The sequence below is a fragment of the Haliotis asinina genome, chromosome 3 (genome assembly GCF_037392515.1).
Source record: "Haliotis asinina isolate JCU_RB_2024 chromosome 3, JCU_Hal_asi_v2, whole genome shotgun sequence".
Classification (NCBI taxonomy): domain Eukaryota; kingdom Metazoa; phylum Mollusca; class Gastropoda; order Lepetellida; family Haliotidae; genus Haliotis; species Haliotis asinina.
In genome coordinates, this window is record NC_090282.1 from 12,005,520 (window position 1) to 12,030,354 (window position 24,835).

Genomic DNA, 24,835 nt, shown 5'->3' on the forward strand with positions numbered 1-24,835 from the left:
AATCAGGCGACGAAGCTGTTTGGTCACAACTGCTTACACGGTGTATTTTAGTATGCTTTCTAACTGCCATTCGTATCCACTTATTCAGTTTGGGACATGATGTCTCAGGTTACTGGGTAGAGGGAACGATGTATCTCTGACCAACCTGTAATCTGTGCCAGAATAGTCTTGTTGGTGATGTATGCCATGTATGTTTGTCTTATGACTACTTTTGCGAATACAGATGAAAAAATACTGTTGTCACCATACTTTTATGTTAACTCGAATTTACAAAAACTCCTACTCTTTTTAAAGTATATATAAAAATGTGCTTCCATAAAATTTTGTAAACTCTCCAAATGCAAAGCTATAACTCCGTCCAATACACAAGTACTGGTGTACCTTTCACACATTGTTTCCAGTCAAAACATGCCTGTTGTACATAAGTATATCTAAATTAAATGTATATTTTCAAACAGACATACTCTACGCTGAAGTTCTGTTCTGTTTTGTGCCTGACAAATAGTCACGAAATCGGTAGTGTGATACCACAACAGATACCACCCATGTGATATATGACTCGCACACACCGGATATTCCAGTGAAAGATGACTTCCTGTCAGGAAGGCGATATCCTGTTCATTTTATTTCGCTAATATATTCATCCAGCCAGTGCACATGGTTAGGTCTGACATATTCCATACTGTTTTCTCGATAAAGTTCTTCATTCATAAACAGTCAGTAAACAATTATACGAAGTCATATTTGATTGAAAAAAGATTACAGTTATCAAAACGGTTACTAGTATATATTTGTAAACATAACTGTATTAACCTATCATATATATATATATATATATATATATATATATATATATATATATATAATATATATATATATATATATATATATGCATGATTGTTTGTTTCATTTTTAGCCACGTCAAACGTGGATTAATACTTTCTTTTCTTATCCCGAAATGTCATTAGCTGTATCTTTTCAAGTATACACTCTTCCCGCCTAACGCGGTGTATAGGGCAATAACCCCAATGAAAATGAAAAAAGAAACTAATCTGATAAAAATCAACGCTTTATTTTTTCTAAAAAAAATTATTTGAAATGTACGCACAGTGATTTGTAGCTAATGTTTCAAACGAACAGACCTGTGAAGATCCGGGTTAGAATTGATCTTCAGTTACCCATGCTTGGGCGACTAATGGGATCGGACGGTCAGGGTCCCTGACTTGGTTGACACGCGTCATCGGTTCCCAGTTGCGTTGATCGATGCTCATGTTGATGATCACTGGACTGTATGGTCCAGATTTATTTACCGCCCTCAAACAGCTGGAATATTGCTGAGTGCGGCGAAAAACAACCAACGAACTTCCAACCATCTAGACTGAGAAGGACAAATTATTTACCACTGAGTAAATGCAATTAGCGATTATCTAACTGTGAAGCGAATTACCCCAAAGGTCAAAATAGTAATTATTTCATGAACAAACAAAAACAATAACTAAAAAGGGAATGTATGCTTGAAACTATTAAAAACAAAACTGCTGAAAAAAAGAGTTTACAAGTTTTTTTCCCCCAAACATTCAGACTAACAACAAATTATACCTAATTCTATAGCTGCAGTGTAATGAATTGTCCCAGCATCCCAGCATCCCAGCATCCCATAACCTATCCCACCCACAGAAACAAATAGTCGATGACTGGCTGTTACCAACCAAATGTACCTAATTCTATAGGTGCAGTGTAATGGATGGCCCCATTTAGTGAAGTCCCAGCATGTCGGCATCCCATAAACTACCCACCCACCCACGGAAACAAATAGACGGTTACTAACTCCCACAGGAAGTATCAGTTAGTATTTGACGGATGTTTCCGCGGAGTGTAATTCAAAGTTTTATTTCAAATGGAAGTCTCCAATCTTGATGGTTGTTTACACGAGAATACCCTTATAAATAGTAAGACAAACTCGGAATTGTCCAACTGAAATGTAACGTTTGCGAGGAAGTCCGTGATACTGCTTGGCCTTCACCATTTGATTCTCCTGCTCACCGTCCCACCCTATGCACTCCTATACGCAATGGCTTACCTCTTGGTTGCTGAATGAGTGTCTCTGATTCGTCGTTGATAAATAGGAGATATAAACCTGAAATTATAGGTTACTCTTGGTTTGTTTCAAATGGGATTGGCCGAGGACATTCGTTTTAAAGAGACAAAGAACTGAATAATATCAAGCAGTGATATTGAAATAATAAATGTAATTATACAGTATATTTGGATTGCATCTGTTCGTAGACTGGCCATCTATCTAATGTCTACACAAGGAGGTACATGCTTGGTAGATGGAGGCCATGTCAGATTTTAAGGGGTATCGTGTTTACAAAGCCTTCTGTGGTGGATATATAAAAAGAGAGAGAGAGAGAGAGAGAGAGAGAGAGAGAGAGAGAGAGAGAGAGAGAGAGAGAGAGAGAGAGAGAGAGAGAGAGAGAGAGAGAGAGAGAGAGAGAGAGAGAGAGAGAGAGAGAGAGAGAGAGAGAGAGAGACCCTCGAGGATCAAACAAAAACAAACCTCGAGGGTACATGAGCCCATGGCCCCCGAGGGACCATTGAACAACCTATTTATCTTACCGAACACCTGAATTTAATTTTGAACTGATTGAAACACTTCTTTTGAATGCGAGGCGAATCGCCATTTGCCGACGACACAAGGTAAACGGATTTAGAGTTATCTCCTTCCCATCGATTTTCAATCGCAAAAGATCGGTAATTTCCGTGCTTGATGCGTGATTCAATGTTATTCGAGATAAAAAAGTAGTACCATGAAGCACCAGATGAGTTCATAAATCCCAGCGGTGTACATTGAAAATAATACATCGCCTGTAAGCGAGGTACATTGAAAATATTAGAATAGCGCTTATATATATTTACATGTGTGCGTGCGCGTGTGCGTGCGTGCGCGCGAGTGTGTGTGCACATATAATATACATGAAGACATTGTACACAAGCGTGGACAAGTTTTGAAGAACAGTATGGTTATGTTTTTTATTAAATGCTGTGAAATGCTGTGATCTGCAACTTTCTCATGGGATTATTAGCTGGGCAAATTATGAGGAAATGGTATTCGTCTTCTATTTGAAAGAATGAAATTGTTATGTTATGAACAATGGCATGTAACATCCTAATGTCCATCAATAAAATAATATTTTACTACCAGTTACAAGTAATTTTGATTTTGTAAGTCGGTAAAAACAAACTTAAACAGCATTCATCCTCAGACAGGGAGACGGGCTAAAGTCCGTTAGAATTATTGAGATTATGATTTGTTCTCATCAAGTTAGAAAATCAAAAATACTTTTTACTAGTAGATAAATATGCATTTGAATCATGGCCAAAAGGATTTTGCATGACACAACTTTTAACATATGGACTTCTTCCAAGGAAGCAAGGTGGGGGTCGAAGTGACTTTTACATGTATATTGGTGGCAATATTATATTGACCTCCACCTCACTTCCAAGAGTGAAATTGTAATGTTATAAGCAATGTCATGCAAAATCCTAATGTCCATCAATAAAATACATATTTTACTACCAGTAGAAAGTAATTTTGCTTTTGTAAGTCGGTGAAAAGAAACGTAAATAGCATTCATCCTAAGACAGGGCGCCGCCATTTTTGAAAATCGTGCTGTCAAATCCATTCGAATTAATCAGATTATGGTTTGTTTTCATCAAGTTAAAAAAACAAAACTACTTTCTACTAGTAGTTAAATATGCATTTGAGTCATTACCAAAAGGAGTTTGTATGACGCAACCTGTAACATAACCTAAGCGAGGTCGGTGTCGAAGTGAAAATACTGCGCGATTGATTTCCTCGCTTGATAAATTTACTTGGTTTGTAACGTGCACTCCCCAGTATGTAGCCACTTGTCAATATACGTCTTTATACTTGGTCTCATAATCCTAACGCAAAGAACTCCAATTATAATTACTTTATAATCATCCTTGTATGCATTTTGAAACTTAACAAAAAGAAGCGATCTGCGAATGTATAACAGGAATGTAATATGTAGACATTTTATAGTTTGCCTATATGAACCATAATTCGCACGCGCGCCCTAGTATATGTCGTCTGCATCATTACACTTCACGATGAAAACAATGATTCTGTTGAAAGCTACGACAACTTAATAAAAACAAAAATGCAATTATTAAAATTATAGTTACAGGAGCAATGTCAGGCTATTAACTTGTAACTACATTAATCAATCAGCGTGTTATCGGTTAATCCTTTGATCGACACAAGAAATGCCAAATGGGGGCCTTTGTCGGGTAATCTAGGTGGCGTTACCACTAATTATACCTGTTATAAATTCATTATCTGAACATCAAGTGAATGATGACTAATAACGTGTAGGTTTATACCACCTAACACGGATTACAACCCAGTTACACCAAGTGATTTTGACAGAATCGTCTAGGAAAACAAGGGTCGTAACTCGAAAACTAGGCAAAGCAGGAGACAAAACTAAGTGATAGTAGATTGTGAGAACACATAGCTTTCATTTTTCACAACAGCGATTTGTACAAACCTGTAAACGAAGTAGTTTAACCCCTGAAATGTAGATGAATACTGCACAGACCCTCATTTCTATACCTACAATTACGTCACGGAGACTCGCCGCTCTGATTGGTTGAAATTTCGTTTGCAGCTGATAATTGTGCACTGTTGACAAAAAGGTCGGTTTAAGTTAATTAAAGATCGAAATGAGTAGTTTTAATGGTGGGGTTTCATTTATAGCGATGTCAGCAAGTGATTTTGTATTTGTACCCTACTAGAGTGTAGACATCTTAAAATACAAACATTTACAGGAAAGTGATATCTTTTCAAACCATTCTTGCAAATAGATATCTTTTAATTTTTGTGTTAGTTCTAAAATAAACTTACCCTCATAATCAACACAAAGCCAGATCCTTTTGAGAATATAAATTGTCTGACAGAGAAAAAACCTAATTTGTCTGTCCATTTTTATCAAATAGCATCATTATGTTGTAACAGTTCTTTGGAAGCCTCTAAGAAGGCATCTCTGACATTTGTAAATAAGTGCTTCGGGTATTTGAATTCCATTCCATTGGATTCATCGTACATGTATTGAATTTAACACCAAGAAATCTTTTACACACTTTTAATTGAAGTCTTTCGATGTTATTGTAATAATTCAAATCTCATATTTTGGCTCCATGCAACAAAAATTGCTTAATTTTGGCATTAAATATTTTAAAGTATGAACATATATTAATATCTTCAAGTACATTTAATTGTTTAAATATGCCTATCGTGACATTTTGTGTTTGCAAACAAGCGTATTTAACATGTGCCGTCCAAGATAAGCAATTACTAAACAACATTCCGAAATATTTGTACGAACTGGTGCATTCTAATACTTTACCTTTATATAACCATTTCTCGTTGTTTTTTAAATATAAATGTCCCCATTTTTCAAAACCTACTACTTTAGTTTCATTTCTGTGTAGAGTTAGTTTGTATTTGTCACAATAACTTTCAAGTTCTTGTCCAAAAGTTTGTAATCCTACAATACTGCTTGAAAATAGCACGATATCAATTTCGTCTGCAAAGAGCAGAAGAAAAATATAGTCTAGGTCAGGGTGTAATTGTATTCCATACTCACAATTGCTTTCAATTTGGATTGCAAGGTCATTTATGAAAAATGAGAATAAAAACGGGCTAAGTATACAACCTTGTCTTACCCCAAGTTGTAGTTCAATAGTCTGAGAATTCATTGTTGTTGTTATTCTTAGCACAGGCTTTAACATTTTCATACGTATTATGAATCAATGTTTTCATTTTAGGACTTCGACCATGGGTATAGAAATAGACCACAGCTTTTGTCTGCTAACTGAATCAAATGCTTTTTCTAAATCAACGAAATGTGTATAGAATTTGCCCCCTTTGGTGTTGAGGTATCTCTGTATAATACTTTAGTCGTACATCCATGTCTGTCTCCTGCCTGGGATTCATTTATTTTATTCAGACGAGACGAGATAGAGCATCTAATAAGGAATCTTGAAATATAATTATTCCATTTTTACAATGTGGATATATTTGATCAAACCACGTCGAGCCTTCTGATTGAATGTATACACATGAGAAGAGTATATACATTTACCTATCCAGACCAAATAATGCAGGATCCAATAATATAAAAACAGCGTTTTCTGTTGTTTTTGACCGTTTCAAATATTTATGAAACTGATCACGTATCAAGACCAATATCCCACCGGAAAGTCTTCCACAGGTCGATATTTTATCTGCTGCTTTTACTATCACCTCAGAATCAGTGAAAATATGCCGGATATCTACATTCTTACTCCAAGTTTCTCTAATTCCACTGACACCCAATGATTTGGTATAATCAATAAAATCATTTTCAGATAATTTGTGTGTTATCCCACCAATGTTCAAAATCGCTTCACAAAATTCACAAAGTCCGATATACTGTTAACACTTGCAGAGGTCACAACTTTCTGCTCTGCTCGTTTCCGATGCGCCGTAAAATGTTTGCGAGAGTCATGGCCTTGGCCCCACCCCTAGTGAGAGTGTTCCCTGGGAGGGCGACGCGAATCCGACCTAAGCCCAAGACGGTGACGACTCTGGCTGCTACTACGTTCTCGCGAGGTGCTCCCTGTATGGTGTGAGGGAGACTGAGTGGGTGCGGGTGTATCTGTCGTCCCATCGGGGTCGTCCCAGGGAGCTTCCATCAGAATTCCTTGAAATGATGAACTTGAAACAATAACGTAGTTTAGGGTTTTCACTGCGTCGTCGTTGAAGTTCTTTGCGTTGGTGAGTAGTGAGGTCGTTAGCAATCCCAACCCCCTGGTCTTTCAAAGCACTCCTCATTTTCACCTATTGCCACTTATCCCCCAGAAACACATGCGAGCTATAATGGGCCTCTTGTCCCCCTTCTTAGTATAAAGTCTACGTGCCCTATATCCCTCGGGACTAAAGGTGCAAGGTTCTTCACTACTATGGCCTTAGAAATGTCAAAACGTTTTCCTTACTCTCAGTGTATGTCTCTCGTTGACTGTTCTCAGGCACATTATACAGCACAACATTGTTTCGTCTGCTACGTTGCTCTTGATCCTCGAATTCAGTGTCTACTTCTTCCAACTCCTTCTCTATAGCGACTGTCCTGTAGCCTCGGTATCAAGTTTCATCACATCCTGTTCTTGTTTACTATTGTTAAGTCCTCCCTGAGCACGTGGATGTCGATTTCATGCATCTAGTATCATCTTTGATAGTTCTTATATGCCTAGATCATCTGTCCTCATTCGCCTTTATCTGTTTCACAGTGTCCCTCCTCATATCATCTAGACCATCAATAGGACCGGGGGTGAGTTCTATACCTCCTGACAGATGTAACGTTGTGAGAAGCAGTTTCTTTTCAGGGAGAGTTGCTGTTATCAGATGTTTATAACACAAAACACACTAGTCTTGAGCTATCTGTGACGTCAATATTGTCGCACAAATGTAAACAGATATTTTCCTCAGTCAGTAAATCGAAAATGAAGAGGCTCAGGCTCAGCACAAACCTCTACATATCGCACAGGGGAAAGGGACAAGATGAGACGTATAGAGAACAGCACAGCACAGAGAGTCGGTCTGCAGGGTACATCAGAGCTGGTGGTGTACGGGGTGTAGCTGTCACAATGGCCGACCTGTCGGTTACACCTCGGGAGTGTAAAAAGCCCAATGCTTGCTCTATAGAGCGTTGGGCCTATCATAATTAGCTCATATAGATGGTCGGAAAGATGTCCGATGTCCGTACCCCCTCATTTTACACAGTAAATTTCCTGTATGGATAGTCCTTGCCTGCTGTAATATTCTAACACTGAAATAAATTGATTGATTGTTTTTTTCATACCTGTTCTTGTTCATTGCAATCAAGCGGAACAATCCCTCAATCAACAGAGACGGAGGTGTTTACTTACCCAATGCATGGAACCACCTTATCCTCAGTGACTAATCTTTATCCAAACATCTTTACCTGTAACTCGTTAACCTAATCAACACAAGCCTGCACACCAATCAGTTGAAGCCTGTACATAAGTTGAAGCCTGTACATCTATCAATCGAAGCCTGTACATCAATTAATAGAAACCTGTATATCTTGTTACCCATTGTTATCAGTCTACTGTCATGTGTATATATACTGCAACCCTTTAGTTTTACCCTCACTTCACCTGAAGAAGAGACTAGAATCTGTCTCGAAACGTTGTGACCTTGTATAATAAAGAAGTTGAACCATACAACACTTTTAGTTTGATTCCTCCAACTTCTAAATGCCTTTGAAACAACGAGTATAAGTCTCGCTTAAAGAAAGTCTGGAGGTCAAAGCTAAATGCTCGAAAGAAGGTCAACGCCAGCTATACCTTGGTTGTGCCAGTCCTCTCCTTTTCCTTTGGAGTAGTTGACTGAAAAAAAAGCAAGCTGCCCATAGTTTTGACCTCCTTACTGAAAGGATCATGTCTGATAACAGAGCCAACCACCCTCGTTCTTCTTTTAGTCGTTTATATAGGCCAATCATTTCTGGAGTTCTGGGTTTGATTAATGTGAATGCTCGTCATGATGCTATTTTATTGTGTACCTCTGCACATATTTACTTATCCGATGGTCCTCTGATGAAAACTCATGATGAAAGCAATTCCATAGCTATTTAAGTGTGCTTAGGTGGTTGGACAGAAGCTAAATTTTGAGATTGATTTTGTTGAAGACAATGATCTGCTGGATGGTACTGTCATGGAAGTAAACCAAGTCTTTCTCCAAGTCTGCCCTGAGTCTGTCATTTGTGGAGAAACTTTCTGAGAAGCCACATGCAATGTTTGGAACAGAATAGCAATCCAACCAACTCCTTCGCCTGGATGAAGTAGGCTTGTCATACATGTGAAAACTGAGGATTTCCATTTTGCCGCCCAGGACCAGTCACTTCCCACTCGCAATCGAGTGTGATTAAAAAAAACCCAAAGTATTTGCATGAAATGTCGGTTGAAATTTACAGAGACTGTCCAACACCTTGTTAGTGAATGTCCTTCGGTACAAACTACATGTCTTATAGGGAATGATGGCATGGTTCGCTGCTTCTACTACCATCTTTGCCATGCTTGTGGTTTCGACTCCGAGGTCCATACATGGTGCAGCCCTGAACATGTCCGGGCCGTCATGGAAAATGATGCTTTCAAACTTATATGGAATAGGCCCATAAACGGTCTTAGAATAATTCCAACCATCAAACTTGATCTAGTGTTGTTTGATAAAACTCATGGATTTATTTACCTCATTGAATATTCTGTCCCTCTTGACAGCAACGTGATTAGCAAGATTCAGGAATGGCATGTCAAGTATGCGGACCGCACCTTTGAGATGTATTACTTGCGTTCGTTTGTCGTCAGACTCCCCACTGAACTCGGAGCCGTTGGATTGGTACCTCCTGAATCAGGACTTCCTGGGCTGCGTGTAGAAAGGGGCAAGTGCCCCGAGCTGACGATAAGCCTTACCAGCCTGGATGTGCCAGGACCACCTAAACAGTGTGCTGCATACTATCTTTAGCACCGCTTAGAGAAGTCAATCTGGCTGTGGTTTTGGATTCTGAACGAATATTGAATGGAACCTGCATATAATCTGTGGGAAATGCATGCGTTTTTATGTTCAGTCGTTCGTTATCTTTCCTTAATGATTTGCTTCGATTTTGTAGTGTGATATAGAGGGTTTAAGTTGGCTTCCGTTCAGTATATGCAACACACAGGGATAAGGAATTATATCACTGAGAATATGAATAATTGACACTACATCTATCACAACTGGTTTAGTAGTTTTAGTTTGAAAACAAAACCCTTATTGAAATTATCTTTCATTTTAAACATAATGTATGAGCTGTTTGAAAACGTGCATTTTCTCTTTCTCCAAAAGGTTGTGTGAAAATCAGAAATGATCAGACTTATATATGGTCGCATGATTGTCATGTTGACAAGTGAAACGTAAGTGTAATAGTTTTGTATAAGCAGGATAGGAATAGTTATGTTGCTTTTGAAAGCAACACCGCCATATCCTTTAAAGTATTTCCTTTAATTGTACATAAAAATGATTATGATATATCAAAATCAGTTACCAGATGAACCGTCTCTAAATATGGATTGGTATCCCAAATTATTTTAGCTGAACATCTCCACAGCATCGCATCTTAGTTTTGAAATAGGCGACACTTAAGTCTTTATTCTCGATACATGCATGCATACATACATACATACATACATACATACATACATACATACATACATACATACATACATACATACATACATACATACATACATACATACAGGTGTGAAAACTTGAATGAAAATCATGAATGGAATGAGTGATAAAAGTAGTACCAGTAATGTCAAAGTTCACGTACTAGCCAATCAAATCACTCGAAGGTGTTATGACACACATGTGTCATAACACTTTGTTATGAAACACCTTTACGAAGTACATGTACCACATGGGTAAAATATATATATATACTGCATATAATTTACTAGAATGCCGAATCAATATATCAGTTATCTTGAAAGTAATTCAAAGTAAATTTTAAATTTTTAAATGTATAAAGGATAAAGGAAATGAGTTCTGAGTTATGGGTTTCTTAAACCACTCAGCGTGATAAACGACAGCGTTGCCCGGGTTACCGTGACTTTGAGTAATTACCTATGTTATAGTGATTTGTTGTCAGAGCCGTTAATTGATATTTGGTCGCGTTATCAGCATGATCAGTGTTAATATACGGTATGACCGACATTAACTGAAATATCGAACTCATTCACTGTAGAATTCGTATGGTTTCCGGGTGTACTTTTTGGCGTTTGTTCTTTGTAAACAATAACATGTAAAACGTACTGAGTCAGCAATTGTTCATTTGGCACACGCGGGTATTGACTAGTTCAGTGAGCATGGAGTAGCTCATGTCGCCGCGACACAGGTTAAATAATGGTTTCACAACGTGAAGCTTGGTCACAATGTGCCACGTAGCAGTAGACTAATGTATGCACAGTGAAATCTATCAAAGACTCCGACTACCGACAAACAACTTTTTCTTTTATGACTTTATTTATATTATTTGTAGGGTTCACAAGTACAACATACATTTTGTTCCTTGTAGATCCAGACATTCTTGTTTTATGATATACATATAAATATGGCAGAGTATGACAAAAGGTCGGAATCATGTAAAACGTTTGTGGCATGAGGACCAGGAGGAGGTGATATTTTTCATATCTACAATCTGTTTAAAGCAGCTGTATACTGACGTTATAGGAGTCTTGTAAAACTAATTGTACGCGGCCTTTTTCTGGCATTTCCATGTATGTATGTACTGTTTGGTAATAATAAAATTAAGTTTAGTTTTTTCTTTGTAACCGAATATGATGTGTGTTACGTTTGGTTCTAAACTGATTCCAGTTTCATATGTTATCCATTTCAGCAACAGTTGCCACAAGTATTGTTTACATGTATACAGCCAAATAAAAGATGTTTAGTTGTTTCATGGCGCTACAGGTTCCCATAAGGACAGGCTATATGCCAGTTTTTATTGTGGTCTGTCACGACCCTATAACATGACTGGAAGGAACGTGATGCACTCTGTTATGTGCTACAAGTGTAATACTGCGTAAAGATGCTTTGAATTGAATTGATATGAGATGCACACTCCATGCTAGCAATGGCCGGCACGTAATGGTAGCGCGTGTCTTGTCTAATGGCCACGTGACTATGTTACTAAATGCATAACACCACGCCTAGGCCGCTCGTAAGGTACGTATGTATTTACACAAATAATTTTTCAATTTTAAATATCCATAATTTTTTGTTTTGTGTAGACGCATTTGTAACATCATCCTCAGCAGTGCCGTCTCTCCCTTGCCAACAGTAAGAAGTTTCTTATCTCATCAGCGCATAATCACACGTTGATCAGGTATAAAAACAGTTGATAACGTATGTTCGGGATGACGTGTGCTGTAGTTTCATCATTAAAAGTCAGAAACAGGACAAAGTGGTGTAGTGACAGAAATAGATTATTATGTTGTACATAGTGTCGTGTCCTCACACAAAGAATGGCAACATTTATTTATGAAAATAGGGTAAGGGTTTTTAATTTTCACGACAGGCAAGTCATATTTGGCACAGAAACCTTACTGAACCTTCTCTATTTGCTCTGCCTCTAGTTTAAACCCGACCGAATATATTGTTATTCCGTTATTCACAAGTTATGCGCCTATTTCACTAGGCTTTACTATCTAATTATAAGACAATACTGACATATAGACACCTTTTGTACACGGGAGTTTCATACATTATTCAAAAAGATCCAATGCTCGTTCATCTTAATGAGTGTGACAACAACCAGAGGGGATGATATGAAACTTCTATAAGCAATAATAATATAGATAAACAGGACGCCTCGTTAGGCAAATCTTGTCTGTTTAACTTATTCATATCTTTCTTGCTTTCTAATAGAATTCCTCTGATGCACCGGTTTATGCAAATGGAGGATGGAATTATTACACCCAACGAGATCAGTGGGTTTGTGTGACTGGGACGGGTAACCTAGACACCCGGGACGGGTGGGTAATGGGTTGGACCTGGGTACCCGGACCCGCTTTTGATCATTTGACTAATAAACGAAGAATTGATTGAATGTTTTCTTTATGTCCTATTTTTGAATTTGATATCAACTGTCGACAACTAAGCAAGCCTTGTGTCACAAAGTTGCAAGTAATTGATAGTTTACATGTAAAAGACTCAGGAATGCAGACATTCACTTCAAATATAGAGTTTGAACAGAAGAACCGCGGAGTGTTCACATATCTTATTCAGTATTATCCAGTTGTCCGGGTCAACATGCTACGTAAAGAGAAATATTCAGTTAACATAACTGGATTGGAAACGAAACTAAACCAGGTTGAAACATAAACAACAAGAAGACAAAATCATCAATATCCCCCGCAGGAGTAAACTTCTCTTCATGAATATGTCAGTTAGTAATGACAATGTTAAATATTATGTTCTTCACATTGATCTAATGAAACCGTCCATACGTACTTCATTCACATACTACAGACTCCATGAGCGCGTCCATGGTTTGATCAGTGTACATCATGAATGTTGACACTGGAAATAGAGTGGTGCTATTGGTTTATGTCAGTAGATTCCTCAATACCCCCACAGTGGAAGGATAGTTTTGAAAGAACTAAAAAAACTAAAACACTAAACTGAAAAAACTACCAAATTTGGTGAAGAAGCATGGGATGGTTTTAAAGTTCGGCTCCGGAAAAGACGAAGAAAAGAGTCCAAAATAATCCTCCACGAAGACGCGTTTCGGTAGATGACAATACTGCTTTTTACGACCTGATTAACGTCGCACGTTAAATTCTGTCAAAAACAGCGATTGTCTTTGAAACCTTTTTCATTACATTTGTGATTGATTTTGACAATAACGATGTCAGCGTCAGTTGCTGTCAATATATCTGTATTTTTAACTAAAAAAAGCAATATGAATAAAAGATAAACTTATTCGATAAACGGGAGGATGAATCTGATGTTTAGATTGTTTTCTGTGTTTAATGCAGATATAAAATGGTATCACCATTACGATGGTGTGCAGTACTCCTTGACATTACTTTGTTTGCTTATAAGTTAAATGGTATACACTATCTATTTATACCTTCAATTGCTTTTGCCTGTCAGATTGTTGGAACGGCAGTTGTTTGTAGCTCCTTGTTTCTTACGGAAGGATATTTTTTGGTTTTAAATTTTTCCACATCGATAAGGTATCCCGTCTGTTGTGACTAATGCTTTTTTGACTTTGTGACTGATGCGACGGATTCCAAATATCCGGGCTTTTGATCGCCAATAACTGGAGGAAGATCACCATACCAGGGACCATGGGTCTTACAGTGCTTTAGCTACATGCATGGATCTTAGTTGTATTTACACCATTCCTTCAGCCGATGCCGATTGTAGAAAAGTTTAGCCAAAGTTTAAACAAAAATACACAGGTTAAATCTACCCCCTTTGAGGATACAATCACTTACAATCGCTGTCGCTGATTTATACTACCAATCATTAAAATGAATCTATCTACTGAAAATATTAATCAGAATTCATCAATTAAATCAGTTTTCTTTATAAAATCAGTACTCAAATGAAAATTAACGGTGGCAAAATGATGGATAATTCAACACAGTCAAGAATAACATATTTGACCGTGTCTCTCTCATCACAGGGTATACAAAACAAAACTTCACCTTTTAACAAGTATTTATGGATATAACGCACATGGCAAATGCGACATCGTCGAATGATGACCTCCTCAAATCTGGACTGGACCAGAGTAGGTGTAACTAATATAGGGGACTGGTTTATTGAAGGGGATAACTCGCAATGAGTGTTATAACGGGTACCCGGGTAGGAAATTCGGACCCGTCCCAGCCCTAGTTTGTGCACAGATCCTGTATTTGTTTGCACTCGGGAGTTTTCGAGATTTATCGGAAATTACCGAACAAGAATGCATTTACAGAACGGCATTGATACTGCATGACATTCCCTGATCATTTCTGTGGAATATGTCACAGGTTATTGACATGCAGTCAGACTGACTGAACAGTGAATGACAACAGATAGCAATTGCCGTTCCTCATTTAACACAAATCTCGTTCAGATAAGGCTAATATCTATATGCATAAGGCCATAATATTTTGGCCCTTTCTTTTTGAATATGTGCACCTTGATTTCAAGGTCGAACCCTTTTTATGCTGAGGGAATGTTGGTTGTCGTTCGTCGTGCTTGATCGGTCGATGTACGTCCCCGCTGTAGGCGAGAGCCCTATGACTATCACTGATAGACGGCCATCAATACATAACCGCACCTGTAAGCCAACGCCCAGATTCACAGTGGAAAATCAGAAGAAATATTTCTGTGTCTTTATTTATGTAGCAATTCATTTGCGACCCAAGCGTTTTTTAATGTTTACAAATTGTTGTTCAGATATAAGCCCTCTACAACATAGAAAACCAGGATGTTCATGCCAAACACCCTACAACATACGAAGCAAGGATGCTAATGCCAATCTCCCTCAATATGCGAAGCCAGAATGTTAATGCCAATCTCTCTCAACATACGAAACCAGCATATTCATGCCAAACTCCCTACAACATGTAACGACAGAATGTTCATGCAAAACACCCTACAACATGTAACGACAGAATGTCCATGCCAAACACCCTACAGCATACGAAGCTAAAATGTCCATGCCACAAACCCTTCAACGTGTGACGACAGAATGTTCATGCCAAACACCCAACAATGTGACGACAGAATGTTCATATCACACAACCTACAATCAGTATCCATGTCATAAGGTTTGACTATCAGCTGACAATACTAGTGGACTAGTCGCTTCATGCTTCACTTTATCTGTTGTAGGTATGTGAATATTGTTTAGTGCTTAAGTGAGCAACACTGACCTGCAGTTTGAACCAGCTACAAATAGTGACGAACAGTGCCATAATCAGATACACCGACAAACACACACTTACCGAATATTATCATTAGCATGGGTGATCCCCTACAATCTCCAAATGTCTGTCGTCTTTGGTCTTAGCAAACACAGACATCAAATGTCCGATGTACAGCACGCGACAATAGGCGCTATAATCAATGATATTGTTAACGCCATACGCTCGATACCCGACACCAGCATAAGGCACAAGCTGCACGACCAGATGCTTCTGACGGTTGTGCATGCAAAAGCAGGGAAGTCGACAAGTGTAAGTGTAAGACTTATCCGAATGGCTTATCATCAGGGCTACTGCAACAGAAAAGTAACAGTGTTCACATGCGTGCAGCCTCGGAAGTGATTTATAGAAAGGCTGACTGTCCTAGACAGTAGCCCAGTCTCCGTGACCGATCCTTTTTGTGAGAATTGCTTGTATACTAAGCTGGTCTAACGTCTTGATGTAAACTGGTTACATTTCTACATGGCGCTCTCTGGAAACAAAAAGCGACTAAAGGTAGGAATCACTCTCACATACATATATATGCCCAAATGCAGAATGCTTGATGCCGTTGTTTAAAGGTAAAATACTAGGGTGGGGCTGCGCACCCGTGCACCCCTTTCTGGATCCACCTATGCATGTTTGGAGAAAGGTATCGGATAAGAACCAGCTGTTTGAAAAGAAGTAGATACGTACATGCGTACAAACGTATATGTGACGTTTCACAAAATTCGCATGCGTAATTCCGGTTAAACCTTCCACATACCGACAAAATTTCAACGTACCAGGTTACCTTTGACTAAGGTTCGAATCCCAAAGTCTTCTGGTCTTTAAATTGTCAATACCTTATATAGTTCCATGCAGCCTTGTACTTAGTATTGAACAATTGTTTACTCGAGCGATTTTTATTAACCTGTATTTGTATTCTGTGGAACTCTTATATCTTTGTAGCAAGTCTTTGAGTATACTACACGTAAGTACACTCTAAGGTATGTATAGTATAGTAATATATCCCAGTAATGTCTCCGTCAAAACATATTAAGGGAACTCGAGCACAGACTCTCGTGTTTTTGCGGGGATTAAAGTTGTTTTTTTTCCAGATGACCACCGACTGGAAATGCTTAACAGTACAGTAAATCATAATACAGCATTTTGAGTTGGGGCCATCTTTTTTCTTTTTCTTTTTCTTTTTTCTTTTCAAAATCTTTATTCCTCGCAAAGACACGCGGGTCTGTGATCCTGATCCCTTAATATGTCACTGTGATAACAGTTCGATCTGCAAAGTCACTCCAAATGAGCAAAAAGGATCCAGTGTGGAGGATCAAGCATAAAGGATCCAGTGTGTTCCAGTCGTCATCTATGATTCTTGGTTTCTCGTGCAGTATGGTCCAACGCGCGTTATTTTCGACAACGTTGTAGACGTCTGCGACATGTGTCACATCCACTGTTTATTGTTTAACGCCTCACACATCTATTTGTAAAAAAATCGAGCCCGGACCAGACAATGCAGCGTTTGACGTCATGAGCAGCGATCCATGTAAACGATACTAAATGACATGTATTGCTGAATACCAAGTAGAATCCGGACCTTCAGGCTTTCATTCCTCTCTGTTCACATGCTGTGCTGACCATAATTTATGTTCAAAGGGTCGTTGTATAACGCATCCAATTTCATATGCACATCACACCCTATACATGCATTGTTTTCGTCGTTATCAACATTTGTGTTCAGCTAAATGTACCCGGTCGCGCTGTTTAGACACACGTTGGTGTACTGCTTTACTGTTGAATAGTGTCGAGTTATCTCCATAGGCGACATAAACCCGGAACAAACCGTCACACACACATGCACATGGGTATTATGACCTTGAACGATGCACTTTAACTATTCCAATCTTGAAGAGTGAGTGAGTGAGTGCGTGAGTGAGTGAGTGAGTGAATGAATGATTTTAGCTTTACTCAGCAATAGTCCAGTTTTATGGCGGCGGTCTGTAAATACTCTGGACCAGAAATACATCGATCTGTGCAATTCGGAACCGAACACATGTGCCATCAAAGTCATCGAGCCTGACTACCTGATCCCGTCAGTCGCCTCTTACGACAAACATGGATAACTGAAGATCTGATCTTCCAATCACCCATCAAAACCCATCCCATAATAGCTGGACAGCTTCTAAGTGACTCTAAACATCGTAATGTGATGTGACAATATCACAGTCAGTGATATATCATATTGCTACCTATGGTGACCCGTATTGGCATCTTTACTCGTATATCAGTATCTGATATCGTATGTTAGGGGTAAGGACCACTTGACATATTCTGAAATGAAAGTCACGGTTATGTGTTATACTAAGTTTGAACAGGGAGACTATATATAGATTGTAGATGTTGTAGATTATCACTGGTTTGAACTCCGAATGCGAAGTTTTTTAGGATCTTGCGAAGTCCACTAGTGATTTTCTTACCCATGTGGGCAAGACCTGTAGCAGCTCAACACATTTCTGGGGTGGTATCCCTCTTTATGTACTAGATGAATGTTCCTTTCACGAGTTTATCATGGGGTTTATTTTCGATGTCGCAAGTGCTCTACATTGTGTTTTTCTTAGCTGTACCTCTTGTCTCGGTAATGGGTAATTGTTACTTGTAATAGTGAGGTTTACCACGTCAACGGTATACGTTGTTATTCAACAGTTTATAGTGGGTGGTATACTCTAGTTTTCGTAATCACTGAGACTGCCTGTCATTTCTAACGCTTACCAGCGTCATTCTTTCATCCATAAAACTTACATATCCGTCTCCCGGGACATCGCCCCATAACCACCAAAAACCCAATTCCCGTTCACTGATATGCTCATCTTATCTGGAAATAAAGGTGTGATCGCGCCATCTGTTTCACATTTAGATAATTACATAAACATTCCGAAGAATATTCTCTGACAGGAGCCATGACTTCACCAATCCAGAAGTCAGCTTTTACTTTTACTGTCGAGGAATATTGACGTAGCTCCAGTGTTAGGTATTTACATATCCTTTGAGGAAATATTGCAGAATCTTTTATCAAGATTCAAAGAACATCATGGGGCTCTTGATCAAACTTAGTGTGATCACGGTTACAACAAAAGGGCCTTACTAAAGCTTTCAAAACGTTTTATGGTAGACGCTTCAGTTACGAAAATGATGTTGGGTGTAATTCTAAATGTTGTGTTGTGCCACATGTTCCCTCTGTTGAGAGAACAGTTGCATGATGGGCAGAAAAGGCTCATGCATGATGGAGTCCTAAGTTGTGTGTGTGAAGCGATGTGTGTCATCTGCTGAAATAATAATATGTGACTAGGTCCTCCTTTCATATTGCTTCTTACTTTCATGTTGCTGAAGTGATGTGCTGTAGGTTCCAACTTTCATATTGCTGAAATAATGTGTGTGATAGGTTCCTATTCTCATATTGCTGAACTGTAGTGTGAGAGGTTCCAACTTTCATTTTCTGATATAATGTATGTGATTAGCTCCTCCTTTAATATTGCTGAAGTGATGTGTTATAGGCTCCTACTTTCATTTGCTGAATGATATGTGAGATTTGTCCCTACTTTCATATTTCTGAAGTGAGATGTGGGATTAGATCGTTTCATATTAACACCTGATATGTGTGATCCATAGAAATTCCTAAACCTGTGTTAATTTTGTCTCATTGAGCTTGTTTGCAAAGTTTAGGCATTTCCTTCTATTTAATCACATGAGTTGGTGAGTTAGTTAGTTTTACACCGCGGTCAACAATATTCCAGCTATATAGCCGCGCTCATTCACTCGATGAAATGAATGTGACAATGGTTTCTGATAAACATTCTTGCCTCTATTGGCGATTATTTTACCAGAGTATTATGACGCTTGTTCTTTTTGATTCGGCCCAGAATGACGCATTTATTTCACGGGGGTGTCGTGACGAGTGTGAATCTGAGAGAATGGTACGAAGGTGATAATTAACTGTGGTTTTACTGTCCATATAGATAATTAACCCTTGATTTAATATGCCGTTGTTGTAGAAGAATATACCTAAACCACAGGAGCAAATGCCTGTGCAATTCCAAATGAACTGTGCATATTTGAAAACGTAATGGTACGACATAAAGCTGTAATTAGAACTATGTATACAATGCTGAATAGTCAAACCGTAATGCAATAATTAGTGTTGGCATACGTATGTGCTAAGATTAACATTTACATAGAAACAACAAAGATCTTAGAAATGAAAGGTCGAATGAGTACAAAACGTTTTCTTTACTGTCTTGACAATGCCTAGCTATAGTGTTCCTTACCAACAAAAATCTGCTGACAGTGAATGAAAGGAACATCAATCAGTTTCTATAGGTTTCACGGCCTTTAATCGTCATATATTGACATCGCCTTCTGTTGTTTCGTTAGGAACATTAACATGTAATCATGGCGATGAAAGGTATAGATTTGTCCTGTGAAGTATTAACGGGGCAAAGAACGTAAACCCTTAAAATAAATACTCATGTAGGAAATCAATAGAATTTCATTTGCTAATTAGTTGGGAAAGAATGATGGGTACACCTGCGAACAGTCATCACTTTCCGTTGGATCAGCAGAGACATCCTCCCGGGGGAATTGAGATTCTCATCACGTGCTCAGCGCCGCTCGTTGGTTCCGGCTAAAATGTGCGACATATTTTACGTCTAGGTGGATTGCAACGTGTACAATGACAAATGGTCATTAAATATATAATGAAACGATACGGGTATATACCTTTGATAACATTGCAGGTCATTCCGTGATCAACTGATTAAATGGTAGAAAGCCACTTCGAGGTATCACTCGCTTGATGTGAGGGAGTGAATGAGTCTAGTTTTACACTGCACTCAGCAATATCCCAGCTGTATGGCGGTGGTATGTAAGTAATCGGGTCTGGACCAGGCAAGCCAGTGATCAACGACATGGCATCAGTATAGGCATATAGGATACGATGAGTGAGTGAGTTTAGTTTTACGTCCCACTCAGCAATCTTCCTTTTATATTGCTGAGTGCGGCTTAAAAACTAAACTCTCTCCCTCTTTCGCTCACAGTTATCAAAGTGTTACAGCGTTGGTTTGGCATCACGAAGGTCCGGGTTCAGCTCTCTTGGGTGTAAGGTATGAAGCTCACTTGAAGGAATACTGGTTACAGAGGCGCACTCAATGACACACACACACACACACGCACACACACACACACACACACGTACGCACGCTCTCACTTATTCAAGGCAGAGTTGGAACGGCTGTTTAACAACCCTTGTTGTTGTTGTTGTTGTTGTTGTTGTTGTTGTTGTTGTTGTTTACGTTTGGCTGGTACGTTTTCTTACTAAGGTTCCAGCCTCGAGGTAAGCGGACATCAGTTGGTGACGCGAAAGTCGTAAGATGGATTTGCCGGAACCTAATCTGTTGGTAACGCCAGCGATGATTATTTCTCGTTTCAATATGATCACTAACTGTGTATTAATTTCCCAGTTGACGAGGTTACTTTGTTGATCTATCCAGTGAGGTGTGTGAAAACATAATACGTAGATATTGTTTTGTTTTCTGTAGAACCTTAGGGGCACTAATGTACGATACAGAGTTAAATCAGGATTACTCTGAACACAGGGATTTGTGAATTTGATGTCATTGTAATTTGGGAGCTCTCTTTTCATTCAGATCAAGATGATAAAATAAACTTACAAAATGTGAATGTCTTGAAAAAACAGCAACGTATATTGGATAAAAGTAACCAATACGGAAGTATGACAAAATTATAATTTCCTTGTGAGAAACCCGAGGAGCCTAAGAAACTGAGTTGATTAATCCATTTGTTTTCTCCAAATACATGTATGCTCATCGGTATCATATCACAAAATGACCTTGTGTTTAGTCAACACTCGTGGAATTCTTAGTGTAATTTGTAAAATATGATTTGATTTAAGCTTAGAAAATTATACACACTTTGAACCTCGCTCTTTCGGAAACGAAGTTACATTTCATACATAGTAGGGTTTACGTTCCCTTAGAACCACTGTATTTCTATATACATTCACTCAGCCGCAGATTAATCTTAACAAACACTTGAATGGGGGGTAGTTAAATAGTCATAGCCAAATGTAGCGGCAGTTATTTCCAATGACAAACTCTGTGAGTGAAACTATGGTCCTTTCTCTTTTAAATGAAAGGGTAGATGAAAAGTAATGAGTAGCTCTTTCCCACAAATACTCACACACACACCAAAGTCACACGAAGACACACATGATCAAACTGTCTCACCCATAGACTCGCACTCACACTGGCACACACACGCACACTGTACCTTCACTGTCTAACTCTCCCTCTCTCTCTCTCCTCTCTCCCCCCTTCTCTCTCTCACACATTCACATACACTCACACACGCACACTGTACCTTCACTGTCTAACTCTCCCTCTCTCTCTCCTCTCTCTCTCCCCCCTCTCTCTCTCACACTCCCATACACTCACACTGGCACACACACGCACACTATACCTTCAGTGTCTAACCCTCCCTCTCTCTCTCTCCTCTCTATCTCCCTTTTTCTCTCTCTCTCTCACACTCACATACACTCACACACGCAGACTCGTACTCTTACTGGCTAACATACTTTGGGATACACGTACGCACGCACGCACGCACGCACGCACGCACGCACACTTTGACTCACAAAGACACATGCCCACGAATACATACATATACTCACATATACACCGTTCGTAGAGATATCGAATGATGCTTCATTAGGAAATAATCTGATCATTAGCTACGAGACACCTTGATACAGACCCGCCCTTATCGACCAAAGTTGTATTCAATAACGGCATGCACAGATTAGATTCTCAGAAATGCTGGTTATGGTACACCGCTGTATACCAGTTAGGTAGGCTATTGATCATATTCCCTAATATCACATCCTCATATTCGTGTTCCACCGCTGTATACCAGTTAGGTAGGCTATTGATCATATTCCCTAATATCACATCCTCATATTCGTGTTCCACGCTAGTTACACAAAAGCTGCAGACAAATGTTGACAGTGTACACGTGCTAGTCACGAGTTGTTGAGAGTCATCTGATCCCTCGGATAAACGTCATCAGTAGGACGGTCTTCAACTAGTGGAAGGAGAGTTGTTCTTTGATATGGTTAAATGGCCTTCTATTTGTTAGATCATTCATTTTGGGCTTAAATACATCGATACTCTGAAACTTTTATGTACCGGGACCGTTATTTCCTAAATCCTTCTTTCTCCACTGCTACTGTCAGGATGGTATGAACACTAAAGATATCCAGGAGCCCTGTTCTGACTTCTATGGCCATTTGTTGCGCACTGTACTGAAGAGCTAAGGAGTCGTAAGAGGCGCATAACGGGATCGGGTGGTCAGACTCACTGACGTTGTAGACACATGTTCGGTTCCCAGTTGCGCAGATCTAGCCACATGCTATTGATCACTGTATTTCTGGTCCAGATTATTTACAGACTGCCACCATATAGCTGGACTACTGCGGAGTAAAGTTATGGGACTAATCAGAACTCTTGAAGGGTCACAGTTCCTCCAGTGAGACGGTATCAGTGTATATCCAATAGGCATGGCCAGTCATTGCAACTATTGCAGTGAAGCGTGTTAAATACTTGGTTTATTAGACGTCTTAATGAGGTGCTGTTCCCTCTAAATATTTACTCTTTTGTCAGCTGCATGATCTGTTTTTTTATTTAGCAGTAGAAAGATCGTCGTGATTATGAACCTTGTTCGTTCATCTCCATACGTTTGTTCTTACGCCTAAGCCTGAAACAAATCTAACACTGGGGGGTTAGGCTTGGTACATCACGGCACCTATGCTGTAAAGCCATTGTTGTTGGTCTACAACTGTGGATAACCTGGCTTTCGGGGCAAGGCTGTTTTTCGTAGCCATTGTTCCCACCGGTAACTGTAATAACTGTTAACTCAGCATGCCAGGTCTAACCCAACCGTGTAATCAAGACAGATATGTGTGACCTACCAGTTGTTATCGGGAGATCGATACGACTTATGATTATCAGCACACAGGCGGAGGAGTAATGATCAGCGCTGTACTGTGTTGTCTTGCAACTGGAGCTTCAGGATAGACTGGACCAGGGATCGTGCTGCCACTGCCAGGTGCAAGGGGAGTGCTTTGAAACTCGGATGGTTGAGTACTTGTAAACTTCCTTGGATTTGCCGGACGAATGTAAAGGTACTTGGGTTACGCATTAATTGCAAATGAGTTTAGATTAGGACTTGTGTAGATGCTTGGCCTGCAGGAAGATCGAAAATGCAGTTGGCCTGCAGAGTGTTTGTTAATGTACTTGAAATTTAGGATGTTTGTGGAAAGATGACTATACCTGGTTGTACTTGAGTCCTCGACTGATTGTAACTGTACCTGGACGGCGAACACGTGTAAATGTACCTGCAAGATCTACCATTGTAAATGTACCTGAACGATGGACAGTTGTAAATGTACCTTGACGATTGACTGTTGTACGGGTACCTGGCCAACGGACACGTGTAGATGTTGCTGGGCGGTGGACTGTTGTGAATGTACCTGCACGATGGATTGTTGTAAATGTATCTGGGGGATGGAAAGTTGTTGATGTACCTGGACGGTAGACGGTTGTAGATGTATCTGGACGATGGACTGTTGTAAATGTACCGGGACGATGGACTGTGGTAAATATGCCTGGACGGGGGAAAGTTGTAGATGTACCTGGGCGGCGGACACATGTATGTGTGCCTGCAAGGTGGACAGTTGTAAATGTGCTTGGACGGTGGGAGGTTCCAGACGTACCTGAACGATGGACTGTTGTAAATGTACCCTGATGATGGAAAGTTACAAATGTACCTGGTCGGTGGAAGGTTGTAGATGTACCCGAACAATGGACTGTTGTAAATGAAAGTTGTAAATATACCTGATAGATGTAGGTGTAAATGATCCTGAACGGCGGACACATGTAGTGAACCTGGACGATGGACTGTTGTAAATATGTACTTGGACGAAGGACACTAGTAAATATACCTGGACAATGGACACTTGTAAATATACGTGGACGATGGACTCTACAGTAAATGTTTAACATAAACAAATGTCGAGGGTACATCAATCCATGGGCCACGGGGGACCAGTGAATAACGTATTTATCTTCCGAAACACCTCAACGTTAATTTTGAACAGTATATCAAGCATGGGTATCGGATCGTA

At 39.4% G+C, this 24,835-nt stretch overlaps 1 protein-coding gene across 2 annotated transcripts in view; it reads left to right on the forward strand.

Annotated features, from left to right (window-relative positions):
* LOC137279226 (uncharacterized) overlaps positions 1-24,835 on the forward strand; it is a 49,232-nt gene that overhangs the window by 611 nt on the left and 23,786 nt on the right. Inside the window, exons 1-2 of one of the 2 annotated variants that reach the window (XM_067811727.1) lie at positions 15,958-16,107; positions 16,543-16,580. The exons of the other annotated variant lie outside the window; for it this stretch is intronic. The gene's annotated coding sequence lies outside the window, so the exon portion shown is untranslated. Of the gene's footprint in view, positions 1-15,957; positions 16,108-16,542; positions 16,581-24,835 lie in introns of those variants that run through there. 2 annotated transcript variants of the gene reach the window in all.